Source organism: Micropterus salmoides, unplaced genomic scaffold (assembly GCF_014851395.1).
Source record: "Micropterus salmoides isolate LMB-PRFRI ecotype aquatic unplaced genomic scaffold, ASM1485139v1 Ms_hic_scaffold_12, whole genome shotgun sequence".
Lineage (NCBI taxonomy): Eukaryota > Metazoa > Chordata > Actinopteri > Centrarchiformes > Centrarchidae > Micropterus > Micropterus salmoides.
Window position 1 is genome coordinate 35,938,175 of NW_024040263.1, and position 17,255 is coordinate 35,955,429.

Below are 17,255 nucleotides of genomic sequence, written 5' to 3' on the forward strand. Positions count from 1 at the left end.
CTGAAGGCGAAACAGCATGCTAACCTGGAGGCCCTCAAGAAGCTTAGAACGTCCAACCCACAGCCGCCAATGGTCAGTGTGCTTGACATTCAGCACCTCTCAGGAACCGAAAGTGAGAGTGAGGGCTCTGTCGCTGATGAATGCAGTGAAACACCAAGCACCTCAGTCTCTCAGCCTGTCCCCCGAGGGAAGTGCAGTAATTGCACAAGATTAAAAGAGAAGATCCGGCGACTCAAAATTAAATTAAAGTACAAAGTACATGGCAAAGCAAAAGAAAAGGGCAAAGCATGTGTACCAACAGAGAATACTAGAAAGAAGTACGAGCGGACGAAGCCAGGTGATGAGGCTACATTCCCACGCTTTGGTATGGAGGTTTTCTATCATGTTTTACAACACATTCATTTTGTGAAATCCAAAATCACTCTGTTCTCACTCATCCAGTTATTTTGCAAACATTTTTCACTACATTTGGGCTTTACATTACATATATATATATGTATATGACATAACTTCTCTGGTTTGTCACTGTACTTCCTTTCACAGAGAAGCTACTTCACACTTGGTTTCAGCACATTTCCGGTCAAACCAAAAAGGATGTGGAAAATGCTAAACAAAGAGTCCAGCATGTCCGAGCGTGGGCGTACTTCATGACAGAAAAGCAAGTGCCGTCGCTGACCTTCTCCTTTCTCAACAACCGTGAGAGACTTATCCAGTAAGTTACTTTTGGTACATCCCTATTTTAGTGTATCGTTATTACAGTCATTAATGAATATTAATGTACGATGTATGTGATTCCTAACTTAGATGGACCGACAGTCTGAGGCACTTTGCCATCACCACTCAAAGAATCCGGATTGGCAATGTGAAGTGCTTCCTAAAATTTCTACAAGAAGCAGAATTGCCAGAGGTGAAAGCCTCCCGCAAGTCATTGCATAGGTGTTTATTCACATTGCAGTCCCAGATGAAAGAAAGCCGGCGGGATTTCCTTGCCCATAGGCAAGATGTGCGCATTAGAAAATCCAGTAAGTCCCACATGTCAAGTATTGGAATGTTCAACTACTTAAATATTTAGAAACTTGGATGCATTTCTTATTTTGATGCGAATGTGGAATGTGTTAATCATTTGGATCACTTTACCTTCCAAAGTTTACATTACAATCCCGATTGTAAAATCCAAACTGCTAAATATTGACTTTAACATGGTTTATCATGTGGCAGACGCTTTTATCCAAAGCGACCTACTTTGTTTGATGAACAACATACAAGCATCAACAAAGCATTTATACAGTAAGAGATCTACAAGTGACAATAGCAAGAGCAGCAATAAATACTAGTAAGAGCTAAAAGCATGTATAGCATCAATGGGGTAAATACCCAGGGGAAGAAGTAGGAGTTAATGAATAGTGCAATCAATACAAGAGAATTGTAATGAAACAGAAGAAGAAGAAGAGCACAGAGGTTGGGTCATCTCTCGTTCCCCCGTTGGCAGCCGCTGGGATGGATCTCACAACCTTCTTGAGTTCTATCTAATCACAGATCCCTTAATGCCATTATCGCAGTTCCACGTGTTACCTTGACAAGGACTAGAACATGAGGTGTGAGGGGCTCTAGGAAAAGACTGAGAACCTATTCTCTTTTGTTTCAGAGATGCTTGTTGATGCCAGCCACATTTCCACATTTCTGACGAGGGCTGGCAAGGAAATTCCTGCAGCCCTTGGTGAGTGTTAAGGAAAATGTTTTTCCAAAATCCTTCAGTGTTAGAAGAGCAGTGTCTCACCTTGAACCTTTCACACTACTTTACAGGCACACTGGAAAGAAATCCCACAGTTCAGAATCTTGAGGAGTTCTACGGCCTTCTCTCTGGGTACATCATCTGTTCAACGGGACACAGGAGAGGTGTGGTCACCAATATGACTGTCATGGAGGTTCTCACCGCTGAATCAGCATCAGACGGAAGGAGACTAATACGAGTAAGTTAATTTCCAAGTTTTTTAACTTCAATTTAATTTAAAAACATTTTATAAATATCCTGATAACAATTGAATTGCAGTCTATGGCACATTTGCATACTGCATGAAAACCTATATACCTGCAATTCAATCTCATGCCATTACTGACCTAGTTATTCTCATTTGGCCATCTCTGTAATAATGAGCCTATGAGCACACTGCCATCTAGGGGTGTGCGATAAAAACACTAAAGTTACTAGTGCAAGTATTACTGACATCAGTGCAAGTATGACTAAACCAGTTCCTCTGTCGCTGTAACTTTATAAGCACACTGTGTGCCGTCTAACTATGGTGTAATGTGTGAATGTACTCTGTCTATGCCAATGTGTCCCATCTTGATATGTGTTTGAATTCATCTGCACCACTTCCAGCAAGCCTGAATCAGAGAGGTCCCCCTTAAGAGTCCTGGCTCTGCTAAGGTTTCTCTCGGTGCAAAGGGAGTTTTCCCTTGCACTAATGCTTGCTCTACTGTGTTTCTGGCTCTGTGATGCATTTTGAGACAAATTATATTCTAAATTAATTAATTACTATTTTATCTTATTTGTTGTTTTCTTTTGCAGGTCAAAGAGCACAAGACTAAGGAGGCGTTTGGGTATGCCCTTGTTCCACTGAACAAAGATGAGTACCTGTGGTTCTATCGATTTGTGTACCATCGGCATAAATACCCATGTGGAAACGCAGAGCTCGTCTTTGCTAACACCAACGGTGGCCCATTCGGAGACTTGCTGGAGTGCTTCCAGAAAGCATGGCAGAAATTTGACCTTCCTGGAAAGCCGACCTTCATGCTCATCAGAAGCAGCATCAGCACTTTGGTGAACAATTTTCAAATTTGATGCACTGTAATTTTCATTAATTTTCTTCCTGTTAGGGCTGGTGACAAGCAGATGGGCCTCTGCTGAGAGGAATGTTTTTCTTCTTCTTGTCACTGTTGCCCGAGTGTTTGTTTAAATATTTGGGTCAAAGACGTACAACGTTTCAAAGTAGAAAAAAATTTAAACAGCACTTACATTTCCTTAAAAGATTTTTTATGTTCTTTGGAGTGTCACCTATGCCCTTATATTAGTTATATACAAGAATAAATCTAATAATTCATTTATTAGTATTGTGCTTGATAAGAATGTGCCCTGGTAAAATGACATTCAGTATAACACTAAGTGTATTTGGAAAAACATAATTTAATGTCCTTTTTTATCCTAAATATAGCTATACAGAAACAAACGTTTCATTTCATTTTGAATGACACATATTTGATGCATGACAGGCACAACTAAAAATGTGTAGTTTTTTTTACAACTATTTTCTGCCTTACACTGAAAGAAATGCAAAAGTCAATGAAAAGTATTTTTCACTCGATCATTTGAGACTTATTTTCATCTCTCAGAGTCAATAAAACAAAGTTGTTGTATTTGAATATAAAATGCTAGTGGGATACTCTAAGACAATATTTCTTTTACCCTGAATGACACGCACCACTACGGCCCACAAATACTGATTAAATGTGATTCCTTTGGTTGATCCCATCACATGTTATAAGTAGCAACAATAGCATTTTATTTGAGCTATTCTTGAGGTATTTAAAATGTGCAGGGGAGCTGAACCCTTCATACTGGACGCCCCACATGTGAAGTAGCTATTATGACATTCATGGAGCACAAAAGTTCGGACAGAAATGATTCAAGGTTCAAAATATTTTTTAGTTATACTATGTTGCCGCAGTAATGTATGTTATAACTCTCTTAATAGTTTGCAACAAAAATAATTCTGGGTCAAAAAAAGGGTAGGAGTTGAGGTAATATTTATACATATTAATCTTTAAATGAATGGCCTTCAGACACCAAACTTACACATCTCTTCTTTGACCCATTTGCAAATTTAAATATTAAACTTTGAACAATGTATTATATTGATGCAAATATGGCATATGTTAATTTCCAGCGTCTGATTGAATTTCAAAAACATAATCCAAATCACTTACTCTTCCAAAGTGTGCCTTACAGTCCCTAATACTTCCAAATTCATAGTCCAAAGTGCTAAAAATGTACTTCTCTCTTCTGACTGCATTTGCATGAAACTGACTGCATGAGATTATATCATCCTTATGTCAGCCTGTCGTAATTACTCTTCAGTGCACCATCACACTGTAATCATTAGACAGTCAATGTTAATTGCACTATAGAAATGAAATTGAATTGAATTGAACTAAATTTAATATTTTTCTTTATGTAGATTGGCAGTTCCTTGGGAAACCAAGAAAAAACGCAAGTACATCGCATGATGATGAGTCACTCAGATTCAACAGCTGAGGCGGATTTAACCTTAGATCAAGCTTTTCAGTGTCGTTCTGACACAGCATGCGCACTTGCTCAGAAGGTGAAGGGTGTCGGTCATCTTGAAGCATCTGGCACGGCGGAGGAACAGTCTGAAATTTCAGAGGACGAAGATGAAATACAAAAGAGAGGAAAAACAAAAAGGAAGAGAATCTTTAGTTCGGAAGCTGAAAGTTCAGAAGGTGAAGTCCCTCAGCAGAAGCTGAGCAGGATGGAGAAGAGTCCAGAAACGCAAAGTACACAAAACACTGAAACATGGACAGTAAGTGACACAGACGAAGGAGAAAGAGGAGACGAGGAGACAACTGAAGGCGACATAAACACAAGGACCCAAACTGCAGAGACAGACGAAGACAAGGAGACAACTGAAGGCGACATAAACACAAGGACCCAAACTGCAAAGACAGACGAAGGAGACAAGGAGACAACTGAAGGCGACATGAAAACAAGGATCCAAACTGCTGAGACAGATGAAGGAGACAAGGAGACAACTGAAGGCAACATAAACACAAGGACCCAAACTGCAGAGATAGACGAAGGAGACAAGGAGACAACTGAAGGCGACATAAACACAAGGACCCAAACTGCAGAGACAGACGAAGAAGACGAGGAGACAACTGAAGGCGACATGAAAACAAGGATCCAAACTGCAGAGACAGACAAAGGAGACAAGGAGACAACTGAAGGAGACATAAACACAAGAACCCATACTGCAGAGACAGACGAAGAAGACGAGGAGACAACTGAAGGCGACATAAACACAAGGACCCAAACTGTAGAGACAGACGAAGACAAGGAGACAACTGAAGGCGACATGAAAACAAGGACCCAAACTGCAGAGACAGACGAAGACATGGAGACATCTGAAGGCGACATAAACACAAGGACCCAAACTGCAGAGACAGACGAAGACAAGGAGACAACTGAAGGCGACATAAACACAAGGACCCAAACTGCAGAGACAGACGAAGGAGACAAGGAGACAACTGAAGGCGACATAAACACAAGGACCCAAACTGCTGAGACAGATGAAGGAGACAAGGAGACAACTGAAGGCGACATAAACACAAGGACCCAAACTGCAGAGACAGACGAAGGAGACGAGGAGACAACTGAAGGCGAGATAATCACAAGGATACAAACTGCAGAGACTGACGAAGACAAGGAGACAAATGAAGGAAACATAATCACAAGGACCCAAACTGCAGAGACAGACGAAGACAAGGAGACAACTGAAGGCGACATAAACACAAGGACCCAAACTGCAGAGAAAGACGAAGGACACAAGGAGACAACTGGAGGAAACATAAACACAAGGACCCATACTGCAGAGACAGACGAAGGATACGAGGAGACAACTGAAGGAGACATAAACACAAGGACCCATACTGCAGAGACAGACGAAGGATACGAGGAGACAACTGAAGGAGACATAAACACAAGGACCCATACTGCTGAGACAGATGAAGGAGACAAGGAGACAACTGAAGGCGACATAAACACACATACCCAAACTGCAGAGACAGACGAAGAAGACGAGGAGACAACTGAAGGAGACATAAACACAAGGACCCAAACTGCTGAGACAGACGAAGAAGACGAGGAGACAACTGAAGGCGACATAAACACAAGGACCCAAACTGTAGAGACAGACGAAGACAAGGAGACAATTGAAGGCGACATAAACACAAGGACCCAAACTGCTGAGACAGACGAAGACAAGGAGACAACTGAAGGCAACATAAACAAAAGGACCGATACTGCAGAGTCAGACGAAGGAGTCAAGGAGACAACTGAAGGTGACATAAACACAAGGACCCAAACTGCAGAGACAGACGAAGGAGACAAGGAGACAACTGAAGGCGACATAAACACAAGGACCCAAACTGCAGAGACAGATGAAGGAGACAAGGAGACAACTGAAGGCAACATAAACACAAGGACCCAAACTGCAGAGACAGACGAAGGAGACAAGGAGACAACTGAAGGCGACATAAACACAAGGACCCAAACTGCTGAGACAGATGAAGGAGACAAGGAGACAACTGAAGGCGACATAAACACACGTACCCAAACTGCAGAGACAGACGAAGAAGACGAGGAGACAACTGAAGGCGAGATAATCACAAGGATCCAAACTGCAGAGACTGACGAAGACAAGGAGACAACTGAAGGAAACATAATCACAAGGACCCAAACTGCAGAGACAGACGAAGACAAGGAGACAACTGGAGGAAACATAAACACAAGGACCCAAACTGCTGAGACAGACGAAGGAGACAAGGAGACAACTGAAGGCGACATAAACACAAGGACCCAAACTGCAGAGACAGACGAAGGAGACAAGGAGACAACTGAAGGCGACATAAACACAAGGACCCATACTGCTGAGACAGATGAAGGAGACAAGGAGACAACTGAAGGCGACATAAACACAAGGACCCAAACTGCAGAGACAGACGAAGGAGACAAGGAGACAACTGAAGGCGACATAAACACAAGGACCCATACTGCTGAGACAGATGAAGGAGACAAGGAGACAACTGAAGGCGACATAAACACAAGGACCCAAACTGCAGAGACAGACGAAGGAGACAAGGAGACAACTGAAGGCGACATAAACACAAGGACCCAAACTGCAGAGACAGATGAAGGAGACAAGGAGACAACTGAAGGCGACATAAACACAAGGACCCAAACTGCAGAGACAGATGAAGGAGACAAGGAGACAACTGAAGGCGACATAAACACAAGGACCCATACTGCTGAGACAGATGAAGGAGACAAGGAGACAACTGAAGGCGACATAAACACAAGGACCCATACTGCTGAGACAGATGAAGGAGACAAGGAGACAACTGAAGGCGACATGAAAACAAGGACCCAAACTGCAGAGACAGACGAAGGAGACAAGGAGACAACTGAAGGCGACATAAAAACAAGGACCCATACTGCTGAGACAGATGAAGGAGACAAGGAGACAACTGAAGGCGACATGAAAACAAGGATCCAAACTGCAGAGACAGACGAAGACAAGGAGACAACTGAAGGCGACATAAACACAAGGACCCATACTGCTGAGACAGATGAAGGAGACAAGGAGACAACTGAAGGCGACATAAAAACAAGGACCCATACTGCTGAGACAGATGAAGGAGACAAGGAGACAACTGAAGGCGACATGAAAACAAGGATCCAAACTGCAGAGACTGACGAAGGAGAAAGGGGCTGTCAAAAAAAGAACATTAAAACAAAGGCTGAAAGGCAGCTCTTCAGCCCAAAATTGCTCCGTAGCAAAAGACTTAAAAACCCCAGAAAATCTTTCTGCCCTGTAAAAATTGAGGAAACAAGAAAAAATAAAGGACACAAGAGACCAAGGATGAAAGACCAAGAAGAAAGCAGAGACAAGGAGACAACTGAAGGCAACACAAACACAAGGACCCAAACTGCTGGGACAGACGAAGGAGATGGACAACAAACTGAATATACAACAAGAGCAAAGGCTGCAAGGCTGCTGTTGAGACCAGAAATGCTTCGCAACCCCCCCAAATCTTGGTCCTCCCCAAAAAATGTTCTAAAAAGAAAGAAGGCACCAAGTGACCTCAAAAGAAAAAGACTAAAGAAAGATAACTGAAGGGCTTTTCTTTGCACGTTTTCTGTTTTTCTGCTTCAGCTTCTGTGATAAAGAAACTGAAGTCAAGAACTTGGATTTACTCTCAATAATTCAGATGCAAGCTGACAAGCTGTCAATCTGTGCCATCAGACTACAAGTTTTGATGTTGTTGTAGTGGCTGTTTATACCCAAGCCTATACTGAAGCCTCAGATAATGTTTCTTACATTTATTTTATATTTAAGAATGTCTTTAATCAGCAGTTATTAACCTTCATCTGTCGGACCTTTCTTTTTTTTACTACTTTGGATTTAAATTTTTAAATGCAAAACATAGAAAATTGCCTGAAAAATTATGTTTTTCAAAGTTACATGTACATGTTTCAATAAAAATTGAAGATGTTTCAAGCAATGGGATCTGTGCTCCTGATTCATGTCTCGATATCATTCAAGTTGTTTATGAAATGTGTCAATTCTTGTACTTGAATACATAACAAGTGTCATACAATAGTCTCCTGAAAAAAGTTGCTCCACATTCCAGACACACCGATGTGTTGATCAGCAGTGCAGGATATTATGTGGGGTTTAAGGAGAATCAGAAACAGAAACAGCTTTATTTCCAAGTAGTTTTTACACTAACAAGGAATTTGATTTGGGGACAAGAGGTGTGACAATAAACATCTATGTGCTAAAGAAGCAAATGACATGATTGGAAGCAAGAAGTGATTAAAATTGAGCTTGTAGGCATAGACTGAGCGATTAGTAAGTGTTGTTAGACTGGGTTGTCACTGAGTCCAAATGAGTGATCCTCCTTGACTTGAAAAGCAGTCCAGAAGTTGATCTTTGCTTGTGCTCGCTTAAAATTCCAAATGAATGGTCCTTTCTGCTGCCATAATTCCAAAACGAGAATATGCAAATGTTTGTTTACTATGTAAAGATATCAAATGTGTTCATCTAGTTAATTTGATCTACAATTCCAAGCAAGTGATCCTCCATTCCAATAGATAGTTTTTAAATATTGTGCATTGTGTTCATCTAGTTAATTTGATATGCAATTATCATTATTATTATACAATTCCAAACGACTGATCCTCCCATCCAAGTTCCAAGGTCCGTGTACGTTCTGATAGTTTGTTTTTTCGTTTGAACCAATAAACGAACGAACGAGAAAACCACCTTTATTTTGAACCAAAAACTAAATAAAAGAGTCGTTCTCCCGTCTTTGGTTTCTGAATCGAAAAACGACTAAACCAAATTCAAATAACAGCCCGATTTTGGTTTTTTGAAATTCCTATTTTTATTTCTCCGTTTGAAGATAGACGTTGAGAAAATAAAGACAGGTGGACCAGGTGAAGTAATAGTTCACATTAAAATAAAAGCCAAGCTTTTAGAACGGTCAGATCTGTAACATTATGCAACACTAACGTTATACCAGGGTGATGTTAGATGAAAATAAATAAATAAATAAACCTGGACCAAGAGAAATACGTTAGCAACAGTAGTTGATTACCTGCACTATAATATTGTGCATTTATTCATGTAAACAGCAAGAGTCACGTTCTTTTTAAGCGCATTGTTTGGTGCAATACAGTTGGTAGGCTAATATAGGTTACCCTAAGAAATGATTGTGTATGCAGAGTTGTTACTGTCAGCGCTATATTTTGAATATTAAATTCATATTTAATCTGGTTTAAAGTTGTTTCACCTTTCTACCAGCAGGTGGCCTGTACTGTGTCTTTAGTAAATGTTTTGAATCCAGATTACCGATACAGATGTATTTATTGTTGTTCATTTCATTTGGTTTTTGATATTTATGTCTTATTTGCAGCCTAGTTATCATCTTCATCATTCACCCTCAGCCCAGAGTTAAAGCTGCACGCCCTTCTGTTCTAACCTGGTTCTAACACTGCTGTCAGCTTCTCAGCAGCTCTGACAACAAACGCACATCAGAAATGTCCTAATGTAGGCCTTCACTAGCAAGGAGCACGCCACAACAATATGTCGTTTAAAGGTTTAATGAATGTCCTGGATGTACATATAGATGAATGAATGTAAGGGGGGGAATGGAGGTGGAGAAAGGATGCCATCTGGATGCTGATCTGGGAGGCTGCATGATGAGCGGGCAGCTGGGGGTTCCGTCTCGGTAGAAGTTTCGCCCGAGTGATTTATTGACCCCCCAGACGGTACCTAGATGAGACATGAGAGAGTGGTGCACCGGGTTGAATAGGAAGGGATGAGGGATGAAGGGATGAGAGGGTAAAGGGTGAGTGGATGAAGGGAAGGGAGAGGGAGGGTGGGTCGAGCAAACTGAGACAGAGGAGGCTGGTTGAATAGCCCCGGTGTAGATATACTTGTCAGCTGATTAGAGGTGTGGTTTTAGGCGTGGCCCTGCTCCTGAACTTAAGTTAGCTAATTAACTTCATATCTGGCCAAAAGAAGGATTTACCAGTGTGCTATATACTGTGTGAATCTTTCTTCTCCATGTGTATAACATACAACACTCCCACTGTATCATGCAAGTGAAGAGAACACTTTCCATACAACAATTATTCAACATATAGAGCACATACATACTTTCAAATGCATTTAATGTACAATCTATGGCTGCAGAACATTGACTGTGAAGCCATGACTTAAGAGCATTTTACGAGGTCCTCAAAAGAAAGTCCAAAAACTTAATTACATTATTAAAAAACAGGCTGTCAATGCTGATAATGTCTTCTCAGGACGTCAGTCAGGCCTCTGAGGCCACATTTAAAATGTTCTGGCTGATATTGTATGCTAACAAATACAAACAAAAAACAAAGTTAAAATTTAAAAAAAAGACTACGTTGGCTTTTTAGTTGAACTTTGACCTGACCAAGCAGTTCCTCCCTCCTATGTTTTATGAGAGCAGCTCCTCCCCCTATGAGTAAAACAAATTGGCATTTATGTATATATTATTCAAAAAACACACAGGCCTAGATGAGGGAAACCTTTAAAAAGTTGAAGCTAACTGTGCAGAAAAGCTGCCAGCCAGAAGACCTCCTGGGCCTCAGCCAGTACAGTATGCCCGCACCTACAAAGTCAGCACTGTGGCCCTGAATGTTGATCAGGTGAACACTGAGTGGTCAGACTTTCTCTCAATAACAGGTCTGGAGTCTGTGGTCAACACTATTAGAAATTAAGAAGAATTAAGAAGGCCACATGCCATGGTAGTTGTGCTCTAGTTAGTTTACATATATATAGTTTATAAATAGTTTTTTGCTTGAAATGAAAAGATTTAAGCATACTGTTGTACAATATCAGCCAGAACATTTTAAATATGGCCTCACACACCTGACTGACGTCTTCAGAAGACATTCTCAGCATTGACAGCCTTTTCTTTTATAATTTAATTATGTTTTTGGACTTTCTACAGGCCTGTTGCTCTTGAGAACCTCATAAGTGTTATGGCTTCACAGTCAATGTTCTGCAGCCATAGCTCGTACATTTATATTAATACATAACATTACATGACGTCTATGAAGATTCTCAGTCATCCAGGTCATAGTTATCCAACGAAGGTTAAAATGAAGGGCAACTGGACTTGGTTGAAGATACTGGAAGACGTTTCGTCCCTTATCCAAAGGACTTCTTCAGTTCATCACGAAACGTCTTCCAGTAGCTTCAACCAAGTCCAGTTGCCCTTCATTTTAACCTTCGTTGGATAACATTACATGACGTTAATTATTGCCATGGATGTATGCTATACAGTGGTGCTCGAAGTTTCTAAACCTTTTAGAATTTTCTGAATTTACTGGCTTCCTGTCTCACTCAGGATTGAGTACAAGATGTCACTCCTTACCCACTAGTGCATCCATGGTGAAGGTGAGATTGTACATTATGTTGTGGTGGCAGCCCGGCTGACGGTAAGTGTCCTGGTTTTTCCTCCTTTTTATCAGTTTTCTGCTTTTTCCCTTGGTTTCCTGTTCTCTGCCCGCCTCTCTGTGTTTTCTCCCCCGTGTGCTCTCTCTCCCTCTGCTCCTGAGCCCAGCCAACTACCTGCACCTGCAACCCATCATCCACCTCGTCAGCCTGCCACACCTGCCAGTAATCAACCTCATCCCAGCCTGTATTTCAACCCCGGTTCTCCACACCATCCTTGCTTGATCGTCATTGCTCCATACCTGGTGCCACTTCTGTGTTCAGGCTTCCTCGTTTCTTGTTTTTTCAAACTTGCCTTGTCATTGTCTCCCCCTAACCTTGTCTGTTTCCCTCCCAGGTACTCTCACCCTCGTCCTCCGTTCGGCTGGGCTCATCCACTGGCCCACTCCCCTTCGGACCTCCCTCTCGGCGTCCTCCCTGTTCCCCTGCCTCTCCTCGCTTCCTTGGCCCCTGTGTTCCCTGGCCCCCGGTCTCCTTGGTTCCCCGTGCCAGTACTTCCCCGACGTCCTCCTCTCCCTCCACTCCAGTCCCTCTCACCCTTTTTTCCCCCAATAAACCTCCTTCCCTCTGAACGCTGCATTTGGGTCCTCTCTGTCCACACACCACACCCCGTAACACATTAAATGCCTTTGAAATCATCTATGTGCTCTATATGTTGGATAAATGTTGTATGGAAAGACTTGTATGGATTCTCTTCACTAATTACTGCTGACTCATTACTATTCAAACATTGGAAAACACCCTGCTGCTGTAAACCTCTGAATTAGTGAGAAGGCTGCCTTGTGGATTATCAGAATTCTCCTCCCGAGTCTGACGGGAGCTCGCGTCTTTTTCCCCCCGTCTCCACATGACACAGCTACTCTTTCAGCCATTAAAAAAGTTCATGGCAGAGCAGTTATATTTCATTTGGTTTCCATTGAATTGTATTATGATGATTTCAGCGGCAACTAACGGTGCGGTTTTAAAATTGCAACCAGGTGTCTGCTGGTACGCGTGCTCGCTTGAACTCATGAGCGAGCATAATCCAAAACACAACCGCTTCCATACAGAAATCCCACAACAAACGCAGAAACGCTGGCATGCCAGCTGTGGCTTTTCACACAGGCATGTTCAGGCTCTGTCACTTCGACGTTCCTGGCTCAGAGGCAGATCATCGCTGGCTCCGTGCCTTTCATTCAAAACAGCCAGCCGCATATCGGCACAATACCCCCGAAAAAAGACAGAGTGACGGTCTTTTTTTCCTCGTCTCCACATAACACAGCTACTCTAAACACTTTGAATAATGTTTTGTCTCTTGTCACTTTACAATCATCTATATATGAACAACAATATCCGTTATGTGTAGTACCTAATTGAATATAATATATATGAAAATAGTAATTATATTAAGCACTTAAGTTAATTCTTGTCATTTATGGACATGCTTAGTGTTGTGAATCTACTGAGAGCAGCACTGAGGAAGTGCCAATATTTGCACTGCTACCAGTGAGTGAAATATTAATCAAGGTCAAGGTCAAGGTGTCTTTATTAGTACCCGAGGGTAAAATTTTTGTGCAGACAGGAGACTTTCGGCAATCCATACATAAAAACATCAAAACAAACAATAAGCATAGAACATTATAAAATATCCAAAGCCTAAAACTTCTAAAAGGACATGGCAGTGTGCCTCTACACCACCACCCCCTAACCCCCACCCTCCTTACCCGCCCGCCCCCCTGGCTAAAACACATAAGGTGCTATACATAACAAAGAGTGTCATCTACTGCTATTTTTATAATTTATAATTATTATTGATGGATGTTCTATACATACATACAAACCTATTTTCAATAAAAATTAGGATTTTTCCCAAATTGCAATCAATATCAAAATCTGGGATGTGTAAATTCACATGAATCTTTATTTAACTGACTGAAAATATTTTCAACAGTTTTACTGACCAGGGTAATTGTATTTTTTTAAATATTAAAAATCCACAATTGTGTAATCAGGGAAAACGCAGGAAACAGACATACGCACCAGAATTTGACAGGCTCTTGAGAACCCTTGTTCGTAAAAACCTGGAGGAAAAGTTCATAAGACGCCTAAGGATAGGGCTTTGGAATATCTTGTACTGGAAACAGGCACGTGCACACATAGACATCAAAAGGGGCTTCAGCACGTGCCCTCTTTCTTCCTCAAGAGAAAGTGCCCTTTTTTCTGGGAAGCTTGTTTTGTTGTTGTTGTTCTTGTTTTTTTTTAAATAAATGAATATACAGTATATTTATAACAGATTCCCTGTCAAACAAATATATTTATTGGGGGAAAAATCTAAATAGGCTATCAGGTCGGAAGATGAGACTTTGGAGTTCCGATGCCCCCCCATCGCTCACTCCGCATCTCACTGCGCGACCAGAGCGCAGCACACATCCAGACAGCAGCCCCTCCAGCTTCTCTCCCAGCAGGGTTTTTCTTGGCTTGTGTGGAGGTGAGTGGTGATGAACAAAAGACTAAACTACCAGTGCCTCCAGTTTACCGCTAATTAAACAAAAGACAAAAGTAAATATAGGCCCATGTCTTGCTAACGCATGACTCGTGAGCTGAGCTACTGTAATAAGTTAGCTGAAGTTTAGCTAAGGCAATATCTCATGGCCTTACAACCTAATGTACTGATGGAGACACTACAGGTGAACACAGTAACATTTGTGTCTAATAACGTCATCACAATCGCCACATTGATATGCAAATTAGGCGTTAACTAATTAAAATGCGTCACTAATTAAAAAGTCACTGCAGAAAAGAAAATAACTAAAGCATATCACCACAGAACTTCCCCACTTAATGACTTCCATCAAGAGTATTTTCCTCTGAAATGTGCTGTGTAATGTGCTGATAGATCTTTACATATACCGACAGCCCTCCCTCAAATGTGAAACTAAGTCCATGTCACCATCAGTAAGTTTGTGTGTGTGTGTGTGTGTGTGTGTGTGTTTGTTTGTGTGTGTGTGTGTGTGTGCGAGTGTATGATGTGACTTTCTATACATTTTTGATATCCACGCTGACTGTCCATTGTAGTCTGTCCCTGTCCTTTTTGGTGGCAGATCCAAACCAGACTGGATGATGGCTGTGTAGAACTGGATCAGCAGCTCCTTAGGCAGGTTGAGCTTCCTGAGCTGACGCAGGAAGTACATCCTCTGCTGGGCCTTCTTGATGATAGTGTCAGTGTTGGGCTCCCACTTCAGGTCCTGGCATATAGTGGATAACAGAAACCTGAAGGATTCCACAGCAGACACAGGACTGTTGAGTATGGTGATGGGGGGCAGAGTGGGGGGGCTCCTCCTGAAGTCCACGATCATCTCCACAGTTTTGAGTGTGTTAAGCTCCAGGTTGTTCTGACCGCACCAGAGAGTCAGCTGATCAACCTCCCGTCTGTAGGCCGACTCGTCACCGACGATGCAGACGATGACCGTTTTGCTCTCTCCTTCCATCCCTCTCTCTTTTTCTCTCTGTTCCTCTCCTGCCCTCTCTCTCTCTCTCTCTCTCTCTCTCTCTCTCTCCCTCTCTCTCCTTCACCCCAACCGGTGGAGGCAGATGGCCGCCCACCCTGAGCCATGGTTCTGCTCGAGGTTTCTGCCTCTTAAAGGAAGTTTTTCCTTGCCTCTGTCTCCTAGTGCTGCTCTTGGTGGGAACTGTTGGGCTTCTGTAAATATCATCATAGAGTACGGTCTAGACCTGCTCTTTTATGAAAAGCGCTGTGAGATAACTGTTGTTGTGATTTGGCGCTATATAAATAAAACTGAATTGAATTGAACTGACAGGTGGAGGCCGGCACAGTGAGCTGGGTGAGTTTGGTGCTGAGGATTTCTGAGATGATGGTGTTGAACACCGAGCTGAAGTCCACGAACAGGATCCTTGCATATGTCCGTGGAGAGTCGAGGTATTTCAGGATGGAATGCAGCCCTGTAGGCAAACTACAGGGGGTCCAGCAGGGGGGCCTGTAATGTCCTTCAGGTGGGCCAACACCAGTCTTTCAAAGGACTTCATGACTACAGATGTCAGGGCGACGGGCCTGTAGTCATTTAGTCCAGAGATGGAGGGTTTTTTGGGGACCGGGATGATTGTGGAGCGTTTGAAGCAGGAGGGAACTTCACACAGCTCCAGTGATTTGTTGAAGATCTGAGTGAAGATGGGGGCCAGCTGGTCTGCACAGATTTTCAGGCAGGATGGAGACACACTGTCGGGGCCAGGAGCCTTCCTGATCTTCTGCCTTTGGAAGAGGTGGCTCACGTCCTCTTCACAGATCTTGAGTGCAGGTGAGAGGTCAGAGGGGGAAGGTGACTGTTTGAAGATGGTGTTGGAGTGGGGGAGAGCTGTGACTCAAGGCTTTTCAAACCTTCAGTAGAAACCATTCAGCTTTCGTGCCAGTCGTTGAGTACCAGCAGTGTTGGGGGATGGTCTCTTGTAGTTTGTGAGTGTCTGCACACTGATGCAGGGTCGTTGGCTGTGAAGCTGTTATTTAGCTTTTCAGTGTAGCACCTCTTTGCAGCTTTGACCTCTTTAGTCTTTCCTGGCCTGGTTGTACAGGACTCTGTTCCCACTTCTGAAGGCCTCCTCCTTGGTCTGACGAAGCTGCCTGAGTTTTGCTGTGAACCAGGGTTTTTGGTTGTTGTGTGTGCAGAAGGTTTTAGTCGGCACACACGTCCTCACAAAAACTGATGATAAGATGTCACAGTGTCAGTTAGTTCGTCCAGGTCAGTGGCTGCAGTCAGTCAAAGCAGGCCTGTAACTCCAGCTTTGACTCGTTGGTCCATCTTTTCACAGTCTTTACAACAGGTTTAGCAGATTTCAGTCGCTGCCTGTGTGTCGGGAGAAGATGAACCAGACAGTGATCCGAGAGTCCCAAGGCTGCACGGGGAACAGAGCGATTAAAATTTCTAATTTTAATCAGCTGTTAAATTAACTCCCAAAGTTTAATTTCACATTTTAACTAATTACCTCGAGGTCAGAGGTTAGGTATTTCTTCGAGATGGCTCATTGCTAAAGCGCAAGAGTTTTCTGGGCAGTTTTTGTGCTCTGTGTCCTGTATGGCCTCCACCTCTCTCGCCCTCCTTTTTTGTACCTGTATTTTAAGTTTACTAAGCTTTATATGTTCTCTTTGCAGCCACCCTCTAATTACATAACATCTTTGTTTTCATCCCACGGTTATGTCCATTTTACCAAAATTTTATACCTTTTGCATGACTTTTATTCATTCTCCTTCTGTTCCTCTATGCTGGATTCAGAGTCGGAAGCCCTAAGGAATTGAAAGTTGAAGAGAAGAAATGATTTTGAAGTGACCCAGAGAGAGCTTACTTTCTCTGTAGCCAAGTGTAAAAATGTTGCGGTGAGGTGCTGAAGTAGTCTCTTCTCTTCTCCAGCTGTATC

The 17,255-nt window shown here is 42.5% G+C and overlaps 1 long non-coding RNA gene across 1 annotated transcript; it reads right to left on the reverse strand.

Annotated features, from left to right (window-relative positions):
* Positions 1–9,945: 9,945 nt before the first annotated feature.
* Positions 9,946–11,861, reverse strand: LOC119899908. The gene is made up of 2 exons (XR_005443957.1): positions 11,773–11,861; positions 9,946–10,133 (listed from the first exon to the last, which is right to left on the reverse strand). It is a non-coding gene; the product is annotated as an uncharacterized LOC119899908 (long non-coding RNA).
* Between the last annotated feature and the right edge of the window lie 5,394 nt (positions 11,862–17,255).